This window comes from Pangasianodon hypophthalmus, chromosome 10 (assembly GCF_027358585.1).
Source record: "Pangasianodon hypophthalmus isolate fPanHyp1 chromosome 10, fPanHyp1.pri, whole genome shotgun sequence".
Classification (NCBI taxonomy): Eukaryota; Metazoa; Chordata; class Actinopteri; order Siluriformes; family Pangasiidae; genus Pangasianodon; species Pangasianodon hypophthalmus.
In genome coordinates, this window is record NC_069719.1 from 16918809 (window position 1) to 16931463 (window position 12655).

At 39.3% G+C, this 12655-nt stretch overlaps 1 long non-coding RNA gene across 2 annotated transcripts in view; it reads right to left on the reverse strand.

The window, feature by feature from the left end:
- The window catches only part of LOC128319150 (uncharacterized), a 30882-nt gene extending 18532 nt beyond the window's left edge, over positions 1-12350 (reverse strand). The window contains exon 1 of one of the 2 annotated variants that reach the window (XR_008302562.1): positions 9464-12350. This is a non-coding gene — a long non-coding RNA (uncharacterized LOC128319150). Of the gene's footprint in view, positions 1-266; positions 6065-9463 lie in introns of those variants that run through there. The other variant, XR_008302563.1, reaches the window with a different exon arrangement.
- Between the last annotated feature and the right edge of the window lie 305 nt (positions 12351-12655).

The window sequence follows — 12655 nt, forward strand, 5'->3', positions numbered from 1 at the left end:
CTCAAAGACCCACAATAGACTGCTGTCATTCACTCATCGAATAAGAACAGGTTTCGAAGGTCTCCAGGAGCTATCTGCATTAAAAAGACCTGACAAAAACTAAAACAACATTTACTAACAACCACTGTGTCAAAAAGAACAATATGTCCCTTTCTATAGGATTACTATACTGGGTAGTCATGTCCCAGTCTAAGCACAGCAACAGACTCAGCACAAATACAATTTGAGTCATACTGTGTTTGCTTAAAGACAAAAGGAAAGCTCACATGGACTTCGCTGCTTTTTTTGGTCCTCATTTCTTCTGTCGCAATAGCTGTATAAAACGACTTCCGAGGATTTGTGATTAAGGACAAAATTTATATGAGCGCTGCTGTTTCAGTAGGGAAGTCACTTGGAGGTTTCAAACCACAATGCATTGTGTTTTGTTACTGCTGAGACAACATACCATGTTTTCATTTATAGTACTTGGAAAAAGTTTCCAGTATAGCTTACCATTTTATTTGGTCTGTTGTAACCTTTAGAAGTAAATATCAGCATAAATGATCACATCATAGGTCAGATTTTAATGTTTCAATTTCCTCATTACTGATGTCAAATGACTCTTAAACTCTTTTACCATTTACTCAGTTTAGGTCACTTTTAGCTAGTTAGGTTACTGTATTTTTAGTTGAAGCTTTTCAACTATATTGCCTATTTTATAATTATATTTTGTTTGTCTCATCTGTGCTCCATATTTGCTTTTTTTTAATAGAGTCCAGCTGAAAAGGAGACTTTAGCCTCAATGAGTTAATCATCACTATGTACATTCACTATTGGTGTACAACTCCAGGTTAATTATTAAGGCCATCAGATGAATACAGTGCAGTAAAAATCAAATCAAATAGTAAAACTGTAAAAAAAAAAAAAAAAATTGCTCAGTATTATATTTCTGTTGCACTGGTTTTGGGCATCCCTGTATTCTAAATTTACGTAGCATGATTTACAGTCACACACCACAAACCTGATTTCAGACCATCTTTAAATGTCACTTGGAATCTTCAAATCTTTTCATATCTAATAATATACAAAAGAAGAAGAAACAATGTAGGGGTCTTCTACTCTGAGGCAACTTTCCACCCTGGGGCAGGAAATGACTTCACTTCCTGACATTTGGTCTGCTCAGACCGACGAAAGTAGAGAGCAAGGTGTCACACTTACTACCTTGCATCTGCTGTACCACAAGGCTGTTGTTACCTGTCTGCTAAAAAAAAAAAAAAGAAAGAAAAAGTTACACAGTACAAATACAAAATATTGAATTAATAATGCAGCCAAATGACTTAAATATTTACTAAATGTTTACAAACACAAACAATGGGCAGAAGTTTTACTGACACACTGCCCATACAGACAGACAGACAGAGAGAGAGAGAGAGAGAGAGAGAGAGAGAGAGACCTCAGAGGCCAGCAGGCATTGTGAAACATTAAAGTTGACTGTTGAACTCTCTAAAGGACCAGGTTCACTGGATGACTCATAGTGACGGGACTCAGCAGTAAGTAAACAATCTGACACCAAACAGCTCTGCCAGCAGAGGAATCAGAGTGGCTCGGAAAGTACCAAGAAAGCCCCCCAGCTCCTGGGGAAATCTCTCTTGTTGATAACTTTTAATTTGATTAAATATCAATGATAAGCAAATATGCTAATTGTATCTTGACTATGTCTTGGAATTAAAGAAAACATTTCTGAAATGGACTGGAATTTCACTGGGACGTTTGCATTGGCTCTTAGAATGTGACAAAAGCCACAGAGTGTGTTTAGCAATAGGGAGATGTGCTGATAAATAATCCCAGCAGGATTGGGCCACAGTGGTTCTGAGCTTTGGTCTATGGAGGTCAAAAAAAGAGGTCGGGGTAGTGTCAGGCTGAACCCAAGGCCTGATAACAGAGTGTATGTGAGGACAAAGGAGAGACGTTTATGTTTTAAATTCATATAGAAATTACACACGTAACCACATAACCAGACATGTGGGGGCTGTCAGACAGATGAGGGACTACAATAATCAGATATGGTCATGTGCACAGGAAATGAAAACAGAGGGGAGTTCTTCAAGACCAAAATAGAACACAAACACGTCCTCTTTGGTCAGGTTTGATCACACTTGCTGTGGTCTTGGTAAACACCGAAAACATCAGAATGTGTGGTCACAGCCTGCAAAACAGTACTATGTTTACATTAACCCCTTGAAGTCTAAGCTTATTATTCAACGTAGTATTCAGTAACTAATATGATTCATTCAGTAACAACAGAACACCTAATTAACCATACAAATACATTATTCTGAATGAACAGATAATGTGTTCTAAATACAGACACAAATAGGAGGTGCACTATTGTTTTTTATTTGCCAGAAAGGTTCACATGGCATAATCTGGTTGAGAGAAGAGCTGAGGATCGGGACTGCTATCCCACATGACAACAAAAATGTCATGTGAGCAGTAAATTATACATTAATTTACAGCTTTCATTCATGTATCCTTAGTAACTGCCTGGTTAGTGTTACAGTTGTTTAAATTAGGCTACTAGTTTGTTTAAACCTATATTTTGACAAATAGAACCAACTAAACTGGTTAGAAAATGTTGTGGTCAGGTGCAAACAAACATAAAACCTGCATGAGCACATATTCTTTCTGGTTTAGGCCACATCCACTTCAGGTATTCATTCGAATACAGATACAGATAAGATTATTTGGAGCACTAAACAGATGTAGATACAGATACAGATAGAGGCATTTCTTTACACCCCAATATGCAGTTAAAAGAGGAATGTACTGTAAGTCGGCACCCACCAATGGGTACTAGGAGTTTAAGGATTTTATAGGTTTTTAAGCCTATTTCATTTGAAGGGGAATTAAACAAACAGTGTAGGCAAAAGAGTTTGGTCTAGCAGTAACCTAATTTACTTAATACTCGCTAATCATTAATCAGTACGTACTGGAAATAGTTGCTATATTGACTTCCTTTTAGTTCTGACTAGAACTTTGTTCACATTTCATTGATTTATCAATGGCTTACTTTATTTCAGTATCCATCATCATCTGCATTTTATCTAGTGCATATAGTCCATTTGAGAAGAATATATTATGGAAAATGGGGTCCGAGCCAAGTGTCTGATCCCTGTCCAAGCCTTCTCCTTCCAGCAGTCGCTGAGCGAATCAGCACCTGACATCAGTATTCTTATCGGAGCTTACTTTAGCAGCAGTGCTGGCTCAGTGCTTAAGGGTCTGTTCTACTAACTTGTGTGTTCAACTCCTAGGCCTGCTAGAGAGTCAGTGCTGGATCCTTGGGCAAGGCCCTTGACTCTCAATTGCTCAGCAGTATGCTTGGATTATTTTGTATAAAAGGGCTTGCCAAATAAATAAATGTAAATAAATGTACTGTGAAACACTTTGCAAACTCCATGAAGAAGGAAGTTTTGGTTGGAACAAATGAAGAAACATTAGTAAGCTCATTAAAAGTTGCCATGGCAGACCAAACCCATTCCACAATACACATTTCAGTGCACATAAACAAACTAGAAGCTTGCTTATTTCACCTTCACTCTATTGCATAAATGTTTGTCCTATTTAAACTGAGCCAGCCTTCCTGTGCCGATGTTTACACATCTCTCTGTGGTGATGCTTCCCTCCCTCAAGTTTCTATTATGTATCCACACAAACATAAATATATGCATCCTTATGTTGACAAAGGAGCTCAGTGACTTCACTCAATTCTAATATGATGCATAAAGAAGATGTGGTCATATTCAGAAATGCATGGAGAGATGTGTTCACTGGGTGTGTATGATATATAGCACTCTAATAGACTCTAATACACTCTAATATGTGGCGATACAAACAACATAATAAACACCCCCACTAAAAATAAAGCACTTTGATTACACTTTAATGGCTTAAATGTGTTTGGGAGATATATAGTAGTATATCAAAGTACCATTAACACAAATGGTTGTAATTTCAGATGAGTATGAGATTACACCGTGGCTAGAGAAATTACACTATGACAAGGAGATGGTCATATATTCTGCTCAATGCAGGCCAGCAGCACAGCAGCAGCAGGAAGGAAGGAAGGATGGAAGACTCACCCTGCCCCCTTTAGAGAGCTCTGCCTGACTCTATCCTCTCTTTTCTCTCCACCCTCTCCCTCTGCTCTGCTAAAGAAAAATAAATAAACCTCATGTGGACTCCAGCTCCACCAAGCACAGCAGGCACTCCAACTCCACTTCTGCCCCCTCTACACTATCCCACTCCACTCCTCCGCCTCGCACACTGACAGGTGTCTCTGATTAAGGCTGTGAAAAATGGCGGCAGTCACGCCAGCCATCTCCCCTCCAGCATTCCTGCAGCATGACTACGCACTTTCTCCCTAATGGCGTTCTCCTCCCCTAACTCACTTCTCTCTCTGTCGGTCTCTCTCATTCTCGCTCTCGTCTTTCTATCTAACCATCTCCTTAATCTGGACTTCCTCTTACTGTTTGTCTCACTTGTTACTTCAGGCAGTTTTTCTGCACTTTTCCACACATATAAGAAGGCTGAGATGAAGTGTGGTTTACGAAAAAGGAGAAACAAAGATTCGTTTGAGAGCTGAATAGAAATGAGGTTGTAGTTGCAGGGTGAGAGAGTGTGTTGGTGGGTATCTAACTGTGCGTCAGAGTGAAGGAGATATTTGTGGGATGCATGAATGCACACGTGTGTGTGTGTGTGTGTCTGTGTGTGTGTGGGGGGGGGTGTTTAGAGATTAGCGGGGTTCCTAAATCCATGTGACTCAAAGTGTGAAGGGTTTATGGAGGTTTACAAGCATGAGTGAAATGGAAAGAATTGCATATATGTGTGTGGTGTACAGTTAGGCCCTGATTTAATACGATCCTAAATAATGTACTAATTTGTATGTGCATGGGCAGAAATTATATATACTTTTTGCATAGTGTATGCAAAAAGTTATGACTGATTTACAAAGAATAATTTTATGAATTACAGAACATACAAAGGACAGCTAAAAGATAACATGTAAAATAGGTTTTGTGTCTACTATTTGTCCTTGATAACCATTGCAAATTTAGATCTCTGTGAGACTCAGAATGTAGAACTGTGCTTTCAAAATAACACCAATTAAAGGCTGTGAGATACATCAAAAAAGTGCACAAAAAAAAATACAATATGAGCATAAAATAAAAACAATTTTGTTTGTTCATATAGCAGGATACATGTGAGTGTAGCTTTTCACAGCTTCACAGTGCCAGAGGAGGTGTGAATGTGTGGTAAACATCTGAGGCCAGTTTTGCCACTGTTACATTAAGGCAACAGCACGTAGGATTTTGCGTCATGTTTATTGAGTCAGGAGAGAACAAACAATGCAGTGTGTTCTACACTATATAGTGCTCCTGAGCTGCTGTGAGTTACATCCTGACAATCTTGTAATTCTCACAGTCATTGTTGTGTTAGGGGTGTCGGGTTGGAACTGGAGGGAAACGTATACACAGTTATGACAAATGCTCAGATTTGTCAAATGTCATCACGTCCAAACTTTAGGCATGAAACAAGGCTACACAGTGACAGGCAGCTCAGGAGACAGAGAATGTGAGCCTGTGAGAGTGTAAACAAACAGGAGATTGGCTCCTGAGTGGAGCAACATAAAAGCGTTCACCCTATTGTCAGGAGATTGCACGTTTGAATCCTGACGAATCCATAGCCATCTTTGGCTGGCAGGGAAGGAAGTGAAATTAGCCATGCTTTCTGGTGGGATGGATGGCATCCTTTCTGTACCTGTCAGTCACAGTGACACTAGCCAATCATGGGCATCTGCATTTGGAAGAGGGCAGATAGTGCTTTCCTTTGAGTGTGTTACTCTGCCCTGTGACGCAGCATAAGCAGCAGTTTGAAAACATAAAACGTGTTTTTTTGGCTTTGTATGTCTCGGAGGAAGCGCCTTCACTCTCCCCGGTTGGAAGTTGTCATATGATCACATGAGCATTGGAATTTCCAGGTGACCACAATGGGAAGAAAATTGTGGAATTATTACACAAGAAGAGGAATGAACCATGACACAAATATAAGATTATTAAACCTATTTCTAGGCTTTTTTTTTTTAATAATTTCAAGCTTGAAATAGTCTTGTCCTATTGGCAAATAATTTTGATAATTTTAATCATTTATTTCTAGAACGAAGCAAAATTGGCTGCCAGTAGAAAAAAATGTAATTCTTAAAATGAGTAAAAGTCTAGTAAAAATAGGTTATCTTATACTATCTTATATTTGGTTTATTGTAATCTTATAATAGAAAATACTAGATAAGGATCAGGGATTGTAGAGGAGGCGGATGTGAGTGCAGATTTTAGTTTGTTGTAAGTGAAAACACACAAAACACAAAGATTAAGAAATAAAATGAGGATAGCAAAACAGGGCAACAACATGAACGTGACAAGAGCAAGATATCAACAACAGAAAACAAAAGCGAGATATGAAGAGCTGTACAACACGTGACTTAAATACTAGTGCTAATTAACCTAAACATGAACCAGGTGCAAAGCAGTCATGTGACATGAGTGTCTCGATCAGGTGGTGTGCAGTGGCTACTGGGAGATGTAGTCCTGCGCCATGTTCGGCGCAACCATGACAATAAGTTTGACTATATTCAGTATAGTTTTTGCAGTGCAGACAACACTAAAAAAAGAATTTTCTCATTATTAAAGAAATAAAGAATGTTATACTTTTGTCTTCATCTGGTGTAAACAGACATACAGTATGCAAATGTAATACATAATTTCCTGAAGGGGCTTTCAGATTTATTAAATCACATTGTGAGTGCTAAATTAATGTATTTGTATAGACTCTGGCCTGTATGTTGTACCTTTAGGTAGAAACATCCAAATTGCATATTCATTAAGACAAGCATGCAAAAATAGCAATGCATGCTATTTTGGTCATTTGAAAGACATAATACTCTGTTCATAAATCCACTAGCACATTATTTGTGGGTGTTGTCAAGTTTGCACGTGTTTTACATGAGAAAACCTTCAGTATATCAGAGCCATAGTGTGTGAAAACAGAGAGAACAAAGATTGCTTCTTCAGCCCATAATCACCGCAGAAACAGTAAACATCTGCGGTCCTCTTAACCCATAGAAGAAAACCTAACCTCATGCTCCATCTATGGCCAACATATTTCACTTTGCACTGCAACCATATTTATACCACATAAAAATGATCAGATGGCAATTACAAGCTGCTTCAAGGATCTCATTCTTGTGGCTGTTTTGCTTCATGACTGTATTTGTTTGTGCGGGGTCTCTTACGAGGCCTCAACAGAATCCATGCACTTCCCTGTACATAGAGCAGTCTAGAGGCAAAGCCCAAACTCACTGTCATCCAGACTCTCCCAGCAGACAACTGCTGATCCACTTCCAGATGTTTCCTGTACTGTTGCTCCAAGAGCCAAAAAAGAACATGAAGCGAGAGACATATTCCCTTCTGATAAACAAGCTTATCTTAGTGCAGCTCATAATTATAAACCCTTTATAGTCTGAGTTTTAACTGTACAATGAGTTGTCCGAGTCTGCTTTGGTTTTAGGTTAGGTGTAAACTGGAGCTTTCTTGGTCATTTCCGTTCACTGAAAGAATGTTGTCTTGGATCTGTCTACCACAGATGGGATATTGGGAAAGATGATGATTTATATTTATGGGATTGTGTAGTTGAGCTCACGGGCAGGCACAGGGATTAGCATTAATGAAACAGAGCAATGAAATGTGTTCTCTTTTAAATATGGCCTCTTTAATGAGAAGTTCAAGGCCAAAGCTCTTATTGAAAGAAAGAAAAATCTCGATTCCAAATTAGTTTAACAAGGCGTTTCCTGTTGCCTTATCAGGGCTCACTCACTTGAAACGTCTTTCAGTTAGGAAGATATAAATTTAAAAGGGAGGCTAACACTGGTGGGCAGAGGCCCTATCACACTCTGGCAGATGCCTTGTGTCAGATTTCATAAACAAGCAGGAACATTTTCATCCATCACTCCATTAAACTGGAATAGCGGGGTGCTTTTAATATGGCTGGGAGAGTCTTGTCGAAGCTAAGACATTTCCAGGGCGCCGAGCATGATTCCATTTCATCCCTGATAAATTATGTCCCTGACTTTTACAAACACAAGCCCAGCCTTCATTTAGCTAGAGTTATCCTAGCATGGCTTTCTCTCCTTCTCTTCCCTCTATAGTCAAAACTGTTTAACTGTAAACCACAAGCATGGGCTTGCTCTGTCCTCGACTAAATAACAGTGTGAGAGAGCTTGTCAAACAACTGTAGTTAACAACAGTACAACAAATTAGGAAAGGTCAATGTTTTTACACCAGCTTGCTTTTGAGCTCTCCTTGCTTTACGCCAGCATGCTGGCACTTGGGCTCCACACAGGGAATCAGCAACAAGTAAGGGATATTGCATTAATGAACATTAACAATGGACAAGCTACAACACATATGAGGAAGATTTCAAAGAAAAAAAAACTTTCTCTGATTATTTTCTTGCTGTCTATGTCAGCTTTCTTACAGATCATTTATAAACCACAGTAAGGAAGAACTTTGTCTTATGGTTAATCTGTGTTGTCGTGCTGCAGGTCTGCTAGAATGGAACTGAATGGAATGGATATTACACAAGTAGACACACACGCACACACGCAAGCACGCACAAACAAACCACTTAAAAAAATAAATATCAAAACAGATTTTCCACCGTACATTTCTCTTTAAACGACTATACGTACCAGTGTGGGAGTTGAACATTGAACTAATCTCAAATGCATAATCTCACCAGGCTTTCCCAAGTCAATTCTAAAGGTCACAGCTTTAACAATCCTTTATAAGTGAACAGAAAAAAAACCCATTCACTGAAATCATTACTCAATTTAAGAACGGAACTCACATACCCACAGTGAACATGTCTAGAACATGACGTTTACTGTACGAAGCCCACCAGGGCACTCCCACTCAGGAAATATGATTCAGTACACTGTCACTTTTAACACCAGGCTTTTAACAGTTGACAGCCATAAATCACATGCAAAATAAACAGTGTAGTTAATATGCCTTTGTACAATGTTAATACAAAATAACATTACAAGAACATGGACAAACTATAACCCCCTGAGTACAAAGACACACTCTCTTTTTTATTTGTTAATCTCTTGTTAAAAATAGCAGTTGAGGAGTTGTTCATTAATGTAGCCACTCGGTTGGGAAGTGTTGAGCTGACCTCATTCTGATCTCTTGTTTCATTGAAACATCACTTTAAGCCAAACATATGCACGCTCACCCTTGATCATTTTAATTTCAGAAAGGCTGTATTATTGAGGTCGCATATTAAATGTATTAATAGCCTTTCCCCCTCTGATGGTTATGTTTTTCATCTGGAAACCATTCTGTCCACTTTTTCATCATTTTAGACTCACATTTGTTGGCGGACTGAACAGCCTGGATGGTGGTCAAGCGCAGGGCCAGAAATGTCAATGAGAAGTAAGACATCCAGCGTTTGCCAGTCCTGACACTATTGTGGGTTCCTCTGCAAGGCAGCTTAGTTACTGAAGCCACCAGGATTACCGGGTTTGATCACTGGCACACTGCACTGTTACACTCATGTAACAGTGCAGAAGGAGCGATATCTAAACAGATAGTGGATGTACCCAGGAAGAGTGCCAGTAGTGGCCAAGGTTTGATGAAAAAGTCCTGGAATGGGGGAATGAGGGCTCATAAAGCATTGATTCTGGGAAAGCCATTTTATTTTACTGGATTTCAAATAGCGTATAAGCACAAAAGGCAAACAAAATGCAAACCAGCACTATTAAACACGCACCAAAAGAGTTTCCATACACCATGGTCACACAATAGAGACATAATGTTGGGACATAGAAAGAGCTGACAAAACAGTGCGGGCAGCTATGAGAGACTAGCCTTTGAGAAATGGGGTTGGCTTGGAGAGCCTGAGGTTAGGGGCTTGTATATATGCATGGGTATGCCAGCAGTATCCACAGTGGACACACAGGGTGGAGGGCTTAATTGATTCCAGTTTCCTGTTGGCTCTCTCCCTCTCTCACACTCAATCTCCTTCTCTTTGCCATATTCATACACATGCATTATTTAAAAAAAATAAATAGTGATGAGAACCGAGTGAAGCATACCCTGACAAACAGAGATGGATGTATGATAGTCAATATCCTTTATTCTCAGCCTCAAGCAAAGTTTAGATTTTAAATGCAGAACAGGGGAGTGAGAACACTGGTCTACACTCGGATCTGGCACAACTTAGTCAACTGCAGAAACACAGGGGAACAACACAAGCAAATGAGATGATTAGTTCCATTATGAAACCCTGAGGACTCCACACAGCTGCATCTCGGCCCGAGTCAGAAACACAGAAAGACAAAGGTTTCTCCTGCACATCTGAAAATAGTGCTTGAGTTTTAAATTTTTTTTCCATAAACAAAACTTGGTATTTCCCACAAATAAAAACAAGAATATAACAGTTTCATGCTTTAAAAATCAGCTAAAGATTTGAGATAGAATTCATCTTTTACCAATATCTGCCCTACTTCTCTGCTAGCTTGAAAAGAAACTGAATGAGCTGTGAGAATAGCTGTATGAAAAACATTCTTGAAAGAGCCACAAAAATATCTCTTTTGGCTATGACTCACATCTTCTCTGTCTCACGAGAACAAAAAAAGTAGGTGAAAGGAAATTTCGAAGCATGTTCTTCCTGATCGCACTGGTATCTACAAGATGTTTTTTTTTTTTCATTTCAGCCTTGTATTTAAAAGATTAAGTGACAGATTCTTAAAAGAAAGAAAACAGCATGAGCAGACAACTCTTTTACCAAACAATATTTAAAGGGCATTAGACTTCATACATGGACTGTGAGCAGTGAAAGGCAGTTTCTAAGCGTATGATTGAAACCATTTGTGAAATCAAAATCAAAGGTCAAACACTGAGCTTTTTTGGCAGAGCACATGAAAGTCTGTTTAAATCCTCTGTCTTGCTTGATCTCAGAATAAAAACAGAGAAATGAGCAACTTACAGCCTTGCGGTTGCACAACCTCAGCCCAAATACCTTTAGCATTGCACAGTGGGCTTCTCTTTCCCATCATAATCATTAATACGAGAAATGACTAAGAGCATTACAACAGGGCAAGAACAGAGACATTATTAAATTCCAAGGTTTACATCAGAACATGATGAGGATTGGGTTTTTTTTTTGTTTTTGTTTTTGTTTTTTTTGTTTTTTTGAGTGGTTGGAGACACCTGTAACTTTATTATCGGGAGTAATATAAATGTTAGTTGAATGCACCGCTGCTGAATGCATTACTTTACTGATCACTGAAAAAAGCGTTTGTTGTTGTGCATCGATAAAACAACAACAGTGTGTTCACTGTGTATACACAGATTACATAAGTGAGACAAATGTGCAAACATGAATCAGAAGTACGGGTTTAGGAGGAGAACTGCTGGGTAGATTGTGAACAGAAATTACCAAAGCATAGACCATAAATAAAGAAAAGAGAGACCGTAAAAGGATTCTTGGGCTCAACCAGCCACAAGTTATGTCAAGACTGAGTTTTAATAGGGCTTGAGAATAAATGTAGTAATACAAATTCATCTGACTAGTCTTAGCTGGAAAAACTCTAACTCTAAACTTTAAAATAGCATTCAATATTGTCCAACTGAGGTAAATGTACAAACACTGAGCATGGGACCATTTCCTCCAACTTCACAATTACTCCAACTCCAATATGAGCTACATGAATTACTCCAACTCCAACACTCAGCATGACTGCACGATCATCTCCCACACTGGCACATGTACTCAGCTTTGTTTATTGTCCAGCTCTGCACACATGGGCTGAGTAATTCTAGTCCACTGATAGCCACACAGGTAAGGTCCAGAGGGGATGGGTGGCTGCAGAGGAGACAGATGGACTGAGGTCAGTTCTCATCAAGAGAAAGGCCTGCAATGTTCCCACGCTGTTTGACGTTCTCAATGTTCATCGATTTTGCATGTGTTGAGTGAATGGCTCACTAATATCTCATTTCAGTGGTGTCTGCAACCCAGCCACGACACCTGTTTCTGGGTCAGGTCACAGGGACGCCAACCCTGGGGAAGTTCTCAAAATCACTGAATTCAAAGCAACCGCAATGCAATATGGATTTTGTGGTATGTACAGATTGGTCATAGATTTAAAGAAAAAACAACATAGAGTGTCTTAGTAACTGGGCCAGTGCTGGGCCACCACGAGCCACCAGAGCAGCTTCATTGTGCCATGGCAGATATTCTAGAAGTCTCTGGAACCAGAACTGAGAGACAAACACCATTCTTTCAAAACATATTCTCTCGAATTGTGTTTTAATGATGGTGGTGGAGAGCGCTGCCCAAATACTGGCCCAAAATCTCCACTGTCTTAGAATAACTGTATTGATTTTCAGATGTTTTGTTCTAAGTAGTCCCAAACTAGGATGGCTAAATGCCCTCAACATAACAGAGCCACCAGTTTGTCCTTTAATATGTCACCCATCTGGGTGTCTCATTCATTATGCAGTTTTATTTCTGTTCATGTAAACAACGAGAGTGAGTGCTATCTGTGCCAACTATGACA